Here is a 14,221-nt window from a genome sequence, read left to right on the forward strand (position 1 = left end):
CAACTTGATTGTGATGGATAAGATTTTTGGTGTGCTGTTGGATTTGGTTTGCCAGTATTTTATTGAGGATTTTGCATCGATGCTCATCAGGGATAAAAAATTTTCTTTTTTAGTTGTGTCTCTGCCAGGTTTTGATATCAGGATGATACTGGCCTCATAAAATGAGTTAGGGAGGATTCCCTCTTTTTCTATTGTTTGGAATAGTTTCAGCAGGAATGGTACCAGCTCCTCTTTGTGCCTCTGGTAGAATTCGGCTGTGAACCCATCTGGTCCTGAACTTTTTTGGTTGGTAGGCTATTAATTGCAGCCTCAATTTCAGACTTTGTTATTGGTCTATTCAGGGATTCCACTTCTTCCTGGTTTAGTCTTGGGAGGATGTAATAAGTGTCCAGAAATTTATCCATTTCTTTGAGATTTTCTGGTTTATTTGCATAGAGATGTTTATAGTATTCTCTGATGGTCGTTTGCATTTCTGTGGGATTAGTGGCGATATCCCCTTTATCATATTATTGCATCTATTTGATTCTTCTCTCTTTGTTAGTCTGGCTAGCAGTCTATCTATTTTGTTGATCTTTCAAAAAACTAGCTCCTGGATTCATTCATTTTTTTAAGGGTTTTTTATGTCTCTATCTCCTTCAGTTCTGCTCTGAGCTTAGTTATTTCTTGTCTTCTGCTAACATTTGTTCTTGTTCCTCTAGTTCTTTTAATTGTGACATTAGGGTGCTGATTTTAGATCTTTCCTTTTTTCTCTTGTGGGCATTTAGTGCTATAAATTTCCCTCTACTCACTGTTTTCAATGTGTCCCAGAGATTCTGGTACATTGTGTCTTTGTTCTCATTGGTTTCAAAGAACATTTTTATTTCTGCCTTCATTTCATTATTTATCCAGTAGTGATTCAGGAGCAGGTTGTTCAGTTTTCATGTAGTTTTGTGGTTTTGAGTGAGTTTCTTAATCCTGAGTTCTAATTTGTTTGGACTGTGATCTGAGAGACTGTTTGTTATAATTTCCATTCTTTTGCATTTGCTGAGAAGGTGTTACTTCCAATGCAGTCTATTTTAGAATAAGTGTGATGTGGTGCTGAGAAAATGTATATTCCATGGATTTGGGGTGGAGATTTCTGTAGATGTCTATTACGTCTGCTTGGTCCAGATCTAAGTTCATGTCCTGGATATCCTTGTTAACTTTCTGTCTCGTTGATCTGTCTAATATTGACAGTGGGGTGTTAAAGTCTCCCACTATTATTGTGTGGGAATCTAAGTCTCTTTGTAGGTCTCTAAGAACTTGCTTTATGAATCTGGGTGCTCCTGTATTGGGTGCATATATATTTAGGATAGTTCGCTCTTCTTGTTGCATTGAGTCCTTTACCATTATGTAATGCCCTATTTTGATCTTTATTGGTTTAAAGTCTGTTTTATCAGAGACTAAGATTGAAATCCCTGCCTTTTTTTTTTTTTGCTTTCCATTTGCTTGGTAAATCTTCTTCCATCATTTTATTTTGAGCCTATGTGTGTCTTTGCACGTGAGATGGGTCTCCTGAATACAGCACACAAATGGGTCTTGACTCTTTATCCAATTTGCTAGTCTGTGTCTTTTAATTGGGGCATTTAGCCTATTTATATTTAAGGTTAGTATCATTATGTGTGAATTTCATCCTACCATTATGATGCTAGCTGGTTATTTTACCCATTAGTTGATGCAGTTTCTTCATAGTGTCAACGGTCTTTACAATTTTGTATGTTTTTGTAGTGGCTGGTACCAGTTGTTCCTCTCCATGTTTAGTGCTTCCTTCAGGAGCTCTTGTAGGGCAAACCTGGTGGTGACACAATCTCTCAGCAGTTGCTTGTCCATAAAGGATTTTATTTCTCCTTCAGTTATGAAGCTTAGTTTGGCTGGATATGAAATTCTGGGTTGAAAATTCTTTTTTTTAAGAATGTTGAATATTGGCCCCCACTCTCTTCTGGCTTGTAAGGTTACTGCCCAAAGATCCGCTGTGAGTCTGATGGGCTTTCCTTTGTGGGTAACCCGACATTTTGCTCTGGCTGTCCTTAGTATTTTTTCTTTATTTTAACCCTGGTGAATCTGACAATTATGTGTCTTGGGGTTGTTCTTCTCAAGGAGTATCTTTGTGGTGTTCTCTGTATTTCCCGAATTAGAATGTTGGCCTGCCTTGCTGGTTGGGGAAGTTCTCCTGGATAATATCCTGAAGAGTATTTTCCAACTTGGTTACAGTCTCCCCATCATTTTCAGGTACACCAATCAAATGGAGATTATGTCTTTTCACATAATCTCATATTCCTTGGAGGTTTTGTTCATTTCTTTTCACTCTTTTTTCTCTAATCTTGTCTTCTCACTTTATTTCATTGAGTTGGTCTTTAATCTCTGATATCCTTTCTTCTGCTTGATCAATTTAGCTATTGAAACTTGTGTATGCTTCACAAAGTTCTCATGGTATGTTTTTCAGCTTCATCAGGTCATTTATGTTCTTCTCTAAACTGGTTATTCTAGTCAGCATTTCGTCTAACCTTTTTTCAGGGTTCTTAGTTTCCTTGCATTGGGTTAGAACATGCTCCTTTAGCTCAGAGAAGTTTGTTATTACCCACCTTCTAAAGCCTGCTTCTGTCAATTCATCACACTCATTCTCCATCCAGTTTTGTTCCTTTGCTGGAGTTGGATCCCTTGGAGGAGAAGAGGCATTCTGGTTTTTGGAATTTTCAGCCTTTTAGCACTGTTTCTTCCCATCTTCATGGATTTATCTACCTTTGGTCTTTGAAGTTGGTGACCTTTGGATGGGGTCTCTGAGCAGACATCCTTTCTGTTGATGTTGAACCTATTTCTTCCTGTTTGTTAGTTTTCCTTCTTATAGTCAGGCCTCTCTGCTGCAGGTCTGCTGGAGTTTGCTGGAGGTCCACTGCAGACCCTGCTTGCCTGGGAATGACCATCAGAGACTGCAGAACAGCAAAGATTGCTGCCTGTTCCTTCCTCTGGTAGCTTTGTTGCAGAATGGTACCCACCAGATGCCAGCCAGAGCTCTCCTGTATGAGGTGTCTGTTGGCCCCTATTAGGAGGTGTCTCCCAGTCAGGATACATGGGAGTCAGGGAGGCACTTGAGGAGGCAGTCTGTCCTTTATCAGAGCTCAAATGCTGTACTTGAAGATCCATTGCTCTTTTCAGAGCTGCCAAGTAGGGATGTTTAAGTCTGCTGAAGCTGTACCCACAACAGGCCCTTTTCCCAGGTGCTCTGTCCCAGGAAAGTGGGGGCTTTATTTATAAGTACCTAATGGGATGCTGCCTTTATTCAGAGATGCCTTGCCCAGTGAGGAGAGAGTCTAGTGACAGGACACAGTCTGCCTTCTGAGGCCTTGATAAGCTGCCAGGGGCTCTGCCCAGTTCCAACTTCCTGGCAACTTTGTTTACACTCTGAGGTTGAAACTGCCTACTGAGCCTCAGCAATGGTGGATGCCCCTCCTCCCACCAAGCTCGAACGTCCCAGGTGGAGCTCAGACTGCTGTGCTGGCTGTGAGAATTTCAAGCCAGTGGATCTTAGCTTGCTGGTCTTCATGGGGTTGGGACCTACTGAGCCAGACCACTTGGCTCCCTGGCTTCAGCCCTCTTTCCAGGGGAGTGAATGGTTCTGTCTTGCCCATGTTCTAGGCGCCACTGGGGTATTGAAAAAAAAAAACTGCAGCAGCCAGCTCAGTGTCTTCCCAAATGGCTGCCCAGTTTTGTGCTGGAAACCCAGGGCCCTGGTATGGTAGGTACTGGAGGGAATCTCCTGGTCTGGGGTTGTGAAGACTGTGGGAAAAGCGCAGTATCTTGGCCGGAGTGCAGGGGACAGTCCCTAATGGCTTCCCTTGGCTAGGAGAGGGAGTTCCTCGGACCCTTGCACTTCCTGGTTTAGGTGACACCCCACCCTGCTTTGGTTTGCCCTCCTTGGGCTCACCCACTGTCCAACCAGTCCCAATGAGATGAACGAGTTACCTCAGTTGGAAATGCGGAGATTATCCACTTTCTGTGTTGGTCTCGCTGGGAGGTGAGCACCAGAGCTGTTCCTATTCAGCTGTCTTGACAGCAGTCTCTTACTTACTTTTTAAAAAGAGTCTTATCCTTTTTTTCAAAAGTATCTTTTACTCACTCTTATCAGGACCCCTCTTTCATTAATCTAATTTGTTATGGTCCAGAAAACAAGAGAATAGATGGGAGAGAAACCTGCCACATTTGATTGTAACAAACATGTTTTTACATGCTGACAGGGAAATGTTTAAACAATCACATCAAAACATTCTGCTTCAATGGTATTACAGGTAATCAGTACAAAAATTTAATTTAATTTTTACAACCTAGATCTGTGCACTTCTTATTTGTCAAGTCAGGTTAGAAACAGACATTTCGAAAGAATTAATTCTATTCTTAAATGGTTTCTCACTTGTTTGCATATTATTACCCTACTAAGACAAAACCCAGCCATATGTGCACCAGGAGAAGAGGAAGGAGGGCTTTGTAAAACAAAACCCTCAAACACACACCTTTACATGGTTTTATTAAAACACATACACATGCGTGTATTTATATATTATGATTTATTAAAACATGCTTACATTTATATAATTAAAATAATTTTTATTTATAATTTGATGGTAAATTAGTCCAGATTAAAGTTTTGGAATTGTTTGGGAATACCAAGCCTGAAGTGATAACTTAAAGGATGATACTGTGTCTACAAATATGCACATAAGATTACATATTCATGTGTATGTGTTTATTTATGTACATACACATACTAAACTTAAATGTGTATGCTGAAAATTTAAATGATCTTATAATAGTGTCTAACTTTTTCTTAAACAATACAAATGTATTTTCTCACAACTGTGAAGGCCAGAAGTCTGGATGAAGCTGTTGTAAGGGTAGTTTCCTCTGAAGCCTCTCTTCTTGGCATGCAGATGGCTGCCTTCTATGTCTTTACATGGTCTTTCCTCTGTGAGTGTCTGTGTCTTAATAGCCTTTTTTTTTTTTTTTGAGACAGAGTCTTGCTCTGTCACCATGCTGGGGTGCAGTGGAGCGATCTCAGCTCGCTGCAACCTCCATCTCCCAGGTTTGAGCAATTCTCCGGCCTCAGCCTCCTGAGTAGCCCGCCTCAGGTGCCTGCCACCATGACTGGCTAATTTTTGTATTTTTAGTAGATAGAGGGTTTTGCCATGTTGACCAGGCTGGTCTTGAACTCCTTACCTCATGATCTGCCTGCCTCGGCCTCCCAAAGTGCTGGGATTACAGGTATGAGCCACCACGCCTGCCTTAATATCCTCTTCTTATAAAGGGCACCCATCATTGGGTTAGGACCCACCTATGTGACTTCATTTAAACTTAATTATCTCTTTAAAGGCCCTATCTCCAAATAATGTCCAACATTTATTGAGCAACTACTGACAGAAACTGCTTTTAATGCTTACACTGCTATTTAATCCTCATAGCAATCATTTGAGACAGGTTCTATTTATTGTTTTCCACATCTCAAATGTATCATCTCCAAAACTGCCTCCTGCTTGCCCCACCCCAAACCTTCTAATCTTACCCTTCTTAGTTCATGAAAATTCTTTCCTGTTACTCATGCCAAAAATTTGAGAGTCATCTTTGATTCCTGGCTCTCTCGCTTCCCTCTCCCTCCTTCTTTCTCAGGACCAGCATGTATGGTTATGCAGGTTATGCACTGCACAAATAAGGAATTGCCATTCATATTGTAGGCACCATAGATTTATGTTCTAAGTATAGCTTAAAATAAGTATATTGTGACAATTGTCTGTGGGATAGAAGGGAAATGTCTTGATTGCAGGACACGAGGGTACATGTCACCACCTACACTGGATAATTGCCATGGCCTCCTTGCCTCCACCCTTGTCCTCGTTTAACCATTCTCAGCCCAGTAGTCAGCATGGCCGTGTAGGTCACTATAAGTCACACCTCTACTCAAAACCCTCCAATGAGCTTTCACTCAGAAAACACAAAGTCCTTACAACAGCCCTACGAGCTCTGTTCCTGATCGTGTTCTGATTCCATCTCCACTACTCCTCCACTCCCTCACTCTGCCACGTCTGCCTCCTTCCTGCACCAAGCAAACTTCCACCTCTGTCCGTTTGCTCATGTTCCCCCTTAGCTCACTCCCTTTCCACCTTCAGATCCTTTTTCAATGCCGCCTTCTCTGTGTGGCCTTCACTGGACACCCTGTGTAAAATCACAGCTTGCCCAGTCACTCCCTATCCCCTTCCCCAACTTTAAATCATAGCTTTCTTTACCATCCAAAATTTAATAAACGTTTCTTTATTTTTACAAATGTAAACCTCATGAAGGCAGAGATTCTTTTGTCTGTTTTGCTTAGTGTGAATCTCAGGCACCCAGAATAATTTCTGATACAGCAGGCGCACTCAATAAATACTTGTCAAGTCAATATGTCTTCATTTTACTGATTAGGTAACTAGGACTCAGAAAATATTGTCTCTTTTTGGAGGCCAAAATCCAGTCAGTGATGGAAAAAGGATACAAACCCAGGCGGTTTAACTCCAAACTCTGTATCTTCTCATCTCCATGCTCTACTGCTATATACCTAATCAATGTGATTCTTTAATCATGATGATCATGACTATAATAAGCAATGTTTTCGGGTTTTTTTTTTTTTTTTTTTTGAGACTAAGTCTCCCTTTGTCACCAGGCTGGAGTGCAGTAGCATGATCACGGCTCACTGCAGCCTCGACCTTCTAGACTCAAGCAATCCTCCTGCATCAGCCTCCCAAGTAGCTGGGACCACAGGTGCAAGCCACTACACCTGGCTAATTTTTTGTATTTTTGGTAGAGACAGGTTTTGTCCTTGTTTCCCAGGCTTGTCTCCAACTCTTGAGCTCAGGCAATTCACCCACCTCAGCCTCACAAAGTGCTGGGATTATAGGCATAAACCATCACGCCTAGTCAGGTAATACCTAATGTGTCTAATGCCTATGTGTGGCATACACTTTCCATGGATTCCTTTATTTAGTATCCAGGAAATATCCCATCCAAATCAGACTGAAATCCTTAAAGTTTTGGCAAATTACCTATTATGCCATACAAGTACAATCAAAGATCAGAACTTTCTTCCCAAACCCTAAAGGGCAACACAGACTTCCCTTTTCCTCGAGTAGAAGGCAGAAAACCATAGCAACATCAAATTTCACATGAACAAATCGAAAATTGTGTAGCTATGAGAGAGGCCCCAGTGTTGCCATCCTATTATGGTTGGCTTCTTTTACCCAATTTATTATTCATCTATTCATTCATGCATTCACTCATTCAACAAACATTTATTGAATACTTGGCCTGTGATGTACTATGCCAAGTTCAAGGGCTACAAAGAAAAAGAAGACACATCTTCTGCCCTTGAGGGACTCACAGCCTAGTGAGAGAGACAAATATGAGAGTAATTCCACTGAAGGCATAAGTGTGATATTAGAGGATCAGCACAGAACGCTGTGGGAGCCCAGAACAGGAAATGGCTAACTCACCCCTGCCTGGGAGACACGGAGTACTTCCCAGAGGATACCACCCAAGATAAGGGCTTCATCAGGCAGGGTACAGGAAACGAGCCTCTGAGCAGAGGAAGGGATTTGCACAGGCATGGAGGCATGACTCATGCGCATTTGGAGAACTATGTGTAGCCTGGTATAACCAGAGCTAGGAAGCCAGGGGATGGGGTGGGAAGTAGGAAAACAGGAGCCAGAAGGGTTTTTAAACAAATTCATGATTAGATCAGATCTTATGAAAATCCCTCAGGAGGCTGAATGGAAACTAAGTTAATGAGGCAAAGCCAGCCCAAAAAAGGCAAAAAACACCTGGCATTTTGAAGCTGCTCCTTGGATGCAGGTGTTTTGACTCAGGGATATTTTGAGGTGGCCTGAAAGTAATTTAATTTTCAACTCCTAAAAAATTACCAAGTCATGTGCAAAATAATCATCTCACCTCATCACAGAGCCTCAACCCCTGCCAGCTCCTGCATCTAGGATGAAGCTCAGAGAAGGGGTGGAGGTTGGAGCTGGGGTTAAGGGTAGAGTGAGTATTCAACAATATCTCACAGATAAGTCACGTATAGCCAGGAGACTGTTTACTGCAGGTTCCTAGCTCAGAAAGAGCCATTAATATGTAACAAGCATCCTGCTCCTTCTCTGTGAGTTTCCTTGTATTTTGCAAGAGCTGCACCTCAAAATCTCTGGTTACTCCCTTGCCATTATGATCGTAGCAATGATTTAGTTTTGGTTAATAAATGTTATTAAGTGCTTTAACTGATGTTTCTATTTTCCTTAGAACGATCTCAAAAACCTCTGCTTTTATGGCCTTCCATAAAATGTTCAGTTTATTTTGGGGATTCAGTTTACGCATTGGGAGAGAAGCTTGGAGAGAGAGTCTATCAATTAGGATGATTTTAGTTGTAAGTAAAAACAAAGTTATTGGCCTGAAGGAGTTCAAGAAATGTCACCCCAGAATACACCTGCGGCTTTGATATGCTAATTACTTCAAACTGGGGCACTTGGGGAACGGAAGACACAGGTAGAGGCTTTCTCTGAGCTCCCCTTACCTACGTAAAGATAGATCCTCCAGAATGAGCTCAGCTGTCATGAATCCATCACCTCCTTGGGAATCTCATCAGTCAGAGAACGAGGACTCTCTTAACCCAGATTAACTTGGAACACAGAGTCTCACTCTGCCACCCAGGCTGGAGTGCAGTGGCACAATTGTAGCTCACTGTAACCTCAAACTCCTGGGCGCAAGCAAGCCTCCTGCCTCAGCCTCTGGAGTAGCTGGAATTACAAGTTCATGCAACCATACCCAACTAATTGTTTTATTTTTTTGTAGAGATGGGGTCTGGCCATATTGCCTAGGCTGGTCTCGAGCTCCTGGCTTCAAATGATCCTCCCACCTTGGCCTCCCAAAGTGCTGGAATTACAGATGTGAGACATCATGCACGGCCCAAAAGTCATCTTTTAAAAGAACTCAGGAAAAACAATGTTAAATCATATAGATGTTACTGAAGTATGAAGTGAAAGTTTTTATGATTGGGAAATCAGGAAATATGTAATAAATGTCAAGGAAATTTTTGAAAATACAGAAAAAATGAATTTATATTTGACCAGGCTGTTTTGACTCTGAGTCTTGGGAACTGATTAGGAAATAATCCCAGGAGCCCAAGGGCTTTGGTTTAGGGCCTAGAGTAAAGCTGTGGTTGGGGGCATTGGAAAGGAGGAAGCTGAGTGGAGAGATTTATTTAACAAATGGGATTCAGAACTTGGTGCTTGGACCCACAAGTGCAAAGGAGAGATTAATTTCCAGGTTTCTGGATCAGGTAGCTCAGTGGAAAGGAAGACCCATCATAGACATAAGAACTAGAGGAAGAAAAGGAGAAGATGTGGGAAAAAAAGTTGTCTCAAACCCTTTCTGGGTCTGATTTAATTTACAGCCTCATTCTGGGAAGAAATATATGCATTCCCTGATAAAAATGGACAAGCAATTATCTGATAAACTTTAATAGAATTAAAACTTGTTCTAGGAAGCAGTCATGATGACTGACATCCCTACCTAGTTGACTGCCAGTGAAGAGCCTTGCGGCCATTAACCAAACCTTTTCTTTCCCTTCCTTGTTTAACAGTGAGGATTTAACATCCTACAAGAAGCACTACCAAGAGTCAGTTTTTGAAATAACTCCTACAGGCCTTTTCTTTTGCAGCAAGATTATGACAAAACTTCAACAGATGAATATAACTGGAGAATTGTACAGGAGGATCGTATCTTCTTCATTTATAGGTATTTTAAGTCCTAGTTCTATGGAAATAATAATCTAAAAATAGTTGTTAAAGTAACACATGTTCACAGAGAGTTTGGAAAAATCCACAAAAATAGAAGGCATAGGAAACTTATTTTTACATCATCCTTATGCATTCATTTTTTCACTATTTATATTTCCTTCTACAAATTTTGTGTCCAAAGCCTTTAACCATTTTTTCCCATTGGGTTATGATTGCCTTTATAATTAAATTGTGGTAACTTTTTATAAATTAAAGATTTGGCCTCCAATCAACTGACCTTTTTAACCGGGGAGCTCATTTTGTGGTAAGACCTCTGCTTAAAGTTGGGTTCCTTAGTGACTCCTCCCATTGTCTTGTTTACTATCAAAAGCTAATTGTTCTTCCAATTCCAACTTACTACTCACCAGACACTAGCCAGCTTGGCCTCCTGAGAAGAACCATGTCTACTCTCAGCTGCAATCCTGATGGTGAGCACAGTGTCTAGCACCCAGGAGGCAATAAGAACTTGATGAATGTGACAATAGTAACATTCTTGAATAACTATTTGTCGAGAGTTACTAAACAAGTTACATATATTACCTCATTTAAATCCTCACGATAACTCTATGAGGTAAGTACAATTATTGTCACCATGAGGACATGACGAGGAAACTGAGCACATAAAGAAGTTAAATATCTGAGATCCCACAGTTAGAGCTGAGGTTAAAACCCAGTTTCATTTACTTTGAAGCTCAAGCTTTTGATTGCAATGCTATCAAGAGGATTATTTCTAGAAGAGGAATTTTAGACATGAGGCATGAACACTTAATTCTTTGAAGAAATCAGTCTTAATGCAATCTCACATCACAAAATTTATCCCTCAAGGTGTTTTGAAACATTTTTTAGTGGAAATGAGAGGGTTATCATTATATAACTAGAAAAATCTCAGATCATAAATTTCATGTTGCTCAAAGCTTTTGAATTATAATACCAGGCAGAGCTTTTGGAAAAGTTATCCAGTGGAGGGTGAGAAGATCCCACAGGTAATAAAGTGAGCTAATGATCCAGACTAGTGTCATGAAACTGCCCAGAAGTACACAAACACAGAGTCAATTTCATAGGATTTGTTCTTACTTCGTTTAAATTTCACAGTAGCTAGATTAAAACCCTAGTCTCATATTATATCCAGTTTCTGTTCACAAGTTAATTGAGATCGTTTTCCACTGCTGATGTGTGAAATATGCTCCCTACCGGTAGCATCACAGATTCCTAATTGATTTGACCAATTGAGATTAAGTTTGATTCACATCTGCAAGTAGAGAGTCACCCTCATGGTCACGGAGGAAGAAGGCATCCTGTGCAGCCTTCCCGCCATCTTCTCAGCTCAGCCCTCGTGGTCTTGCCGCTGGGGATAAGCAGAGAGAGGCCTTTATCAGTGTGCTAACTACTACTTTTCTCTGATGAGGATGGCTCAGTTTGCAGGTATTACAGCCCAGGGGTGGGCAAATGACAGGCCAGACTAGATCTACAAGTGAAGTCAAGAGCAGGAGCATGCTTGGATGACTGGCATTTCACCCATCTTCCTTTTCATCCATTTCTCCTATTGACTGTTTAGCAATTTTTTTACATGTTTTTGTGGAAAGAGCATAGGATTATGAATCAGAAGATAAGTGTCCCTACTCTGTGTGATTTAGAATAAAGCGCTTTCATTTCTGAATCTGTTTCCTGAATTGTAAATTAGGGATAACATCTTCCTCCTGGGACAATTGCAAGGAACAAATGAGCTAATGTATTTGAAAATGCATCATAAAACTCAATGCACTTCATAAATATTTTGTTATACATAATTTTATTCCAGTTTTACAGCTGAGAACCCTGAAATTCATAGAGATTAAGCTATATTTCTAGTAAGAAAGTCAAGATCTGAACCAGGACTAGCTCCAGATTCTTCTTTTCACATGTTGCCTCCTTAAACAAACTCAAGTTGTTATTGTGAACGTATTTTTTTTCTTAACCTATGCTAGCAATTTTTAACCCGGATTTCAGGAGCCCCACGTAATACTCCAGAGGACTTTGTGCCAGCCATCCCTCGGTCCTAGCACAGAGAAGAGTACCCAGATCCATATCTCCTTTGGTTACACACAGATTTCTCATAGACCTGAAAATGGGACACGACATAAAAGGGTAAATTCCTATCACTGCAGGACCAGCTGCTATTATTTAGTGTGCTATTTAATACTGAACAATTCAGAGTGAAGAAAACATCCTGTGTTTATTCTTTATCCATTGTACTCCTTTGCCATATATATCAAGGTCATGTAACAACATATATTACAAGTGGCTTTAGAGAATACTTTTTACCAAGACAGTAGAATACAAAGGTGCAAACTGGTGACCCTAACAAATAAGACCGTTTGATGAAGTTACTAATTAAAAATATCTTCTTAAAAAAAAAAAACCACTTCCAAGGGGGAGGAAAAGAGTGGGATATTTTCCTGCTTCTTACCTGAGAAATCTCCTCTAAAAGTTAATGTATATCTTGAATTTGAGTAATCAAAGTTTCTTTACAAGTAACAAATACTTCTTTGTTGATTTGCAGTTTCTCATTCAGTATTTTTCTTGCAGCTAGTTATATAAATTCTATTAATTAACTGACTCTTTAGTCATTCTTCATTTGCTACAGTGTGAAAGGTTCTGCCTGCAACACCTATAAATAACAGGGCAGGCAAGCAGGCATATATTTTAAATACACAGCTTCCAAAATGTGAAGACCTAAGGTAGGGCAATCTGTCATCTCTGTGCAGGTGTCTGAAGGTGCCTCCTGTGCTTGATTGGCTATGTTGTTGAGATTTTTAACTCTCCATCAGGCCCAGCACGTGGTGCATGGAACAGAGGAGAGTCACCCACATCTCCTGGAAAGGGATCCAGAGATAGCAGAGAGCTCAAAGAGGAAGGGAGAACAGGGCCCTGTGATAAGCTCAAGAACTTACCTTTGATTTCAAGCTGTTTAAATTTACAGTCTAAAATAACTGTGGGATCTCTAGTATACTTCTAACTAGTTGGCTAGTATACTAAGATTGGGGTTACTTTGTTCCTTTTTATTATTACTAAAAATTATCTTTTCTTTCTACTATGTAATACACACTCAGTGCAGACAAAATTCCAGAAAGCAACAGCAAAAGATAATCAAAAGAAATCAATTTTCACTATCAGAGAAAAGCCTTGTTGTATATGCTACAGCATACACACAAGAATGTATTCCATAACGTCACACCTCACATAAAATGTGTAGCATTTTGTTGCAAGTAAGTTGAACATTTGTCATGCCAATAAGTATTCATCTGCAGTGTGATTTTTAGCAACTCATGTTTTAGTCTATGTCAAGTTATTAGTATAACCAATCTTCTCTTTAGGCATTTATTTCCATTTTTTCACAATTTTAAGTCATGATGTAATACTGATCTTTACATAAATCTTATTTTGCTGTTTTCTAATTGTTTCTATAATGTAAATCCAAAACATGAAATCACCGGGTCAGATTAGTATATTTTAAGGTTGCTGGTTTCTACCACCTAACTCCCATCTGGAAAGGTACTCATTTTGCTTCTGCCTGTTGGATAGATGAATGCTGTCCATTTCAGAAACTGATAACCTAAACTATGGCACGTTGGCATATTGTGTATTTTAAGCTGAAGGAAATCATGAAAACCACAGAAGCAGAAAGGTCTCTCTGACTTTCTTTCACCTAAAGACCCTCAAGTGACAGGTGTCCTCTCTATACTCAGAGGGAAGAAATGTTACATGAGAAGCCAAGAAAAATCTGAACAAACAGACTTCACTAAGCTCCCCCTGCCAGCTTATTACTATTAGATCCTATCCGCTTTTGCCCAATGACACTTTTACACACTGTCCACTCTTCATTGAGACTAAGCATAAAAATATACAGACTCAGTTTCCCGGGGTCTTTGAGTCTTTATTATAGAAAGATCCTGTGTCACATAAAACTTTGATTAAATTTATTCTCTTATTACTCTATTTTTTAAATATCCTAGATTTATTTTTCATTTTTTGGATACATTCTATTTCTACATATTTATGGGGTATATGTGACATTTTGTTTCATGCAAAGAATGTGTAATGATGAAGTCAGGGTATTTAAGGGTACCCATCACCTGAGTATTTATCATTGCTATGTTTTCGGCACATTTCAAATCCTAACTATTTTGAAAAACACAATACATTGTTGTTAACTCCAGTTACCCTACTTAGCTATCAGACATTAGAACTTACTCCTTCTACCTACCTGTATATTTGTAATCTGTCTTTTGTTATAAGAATGCCACCCATGAACCTTGCAATAGGTGAGGAAAAGATATTACTTTTTCTTTCCTATAATACCAGTTTTCCTGTATTCTTGTCACTGA

Source organism: Aotus nancymaae, unplaced genomic scaffold (genome assembly GCF_030222135.1).
Source record: "Aotus nancymaae isolate 86718 unplaced genomic scaffold, 86718_ANA_hifiasm-v0.15.2.pri h1tg000006l, whole genome shotgun sequence".
NCBI lineage: Eukaryota > Metazoa > Chordata > Mammalia > Primates > Aotidae > Aotus > Aotus nancymaae.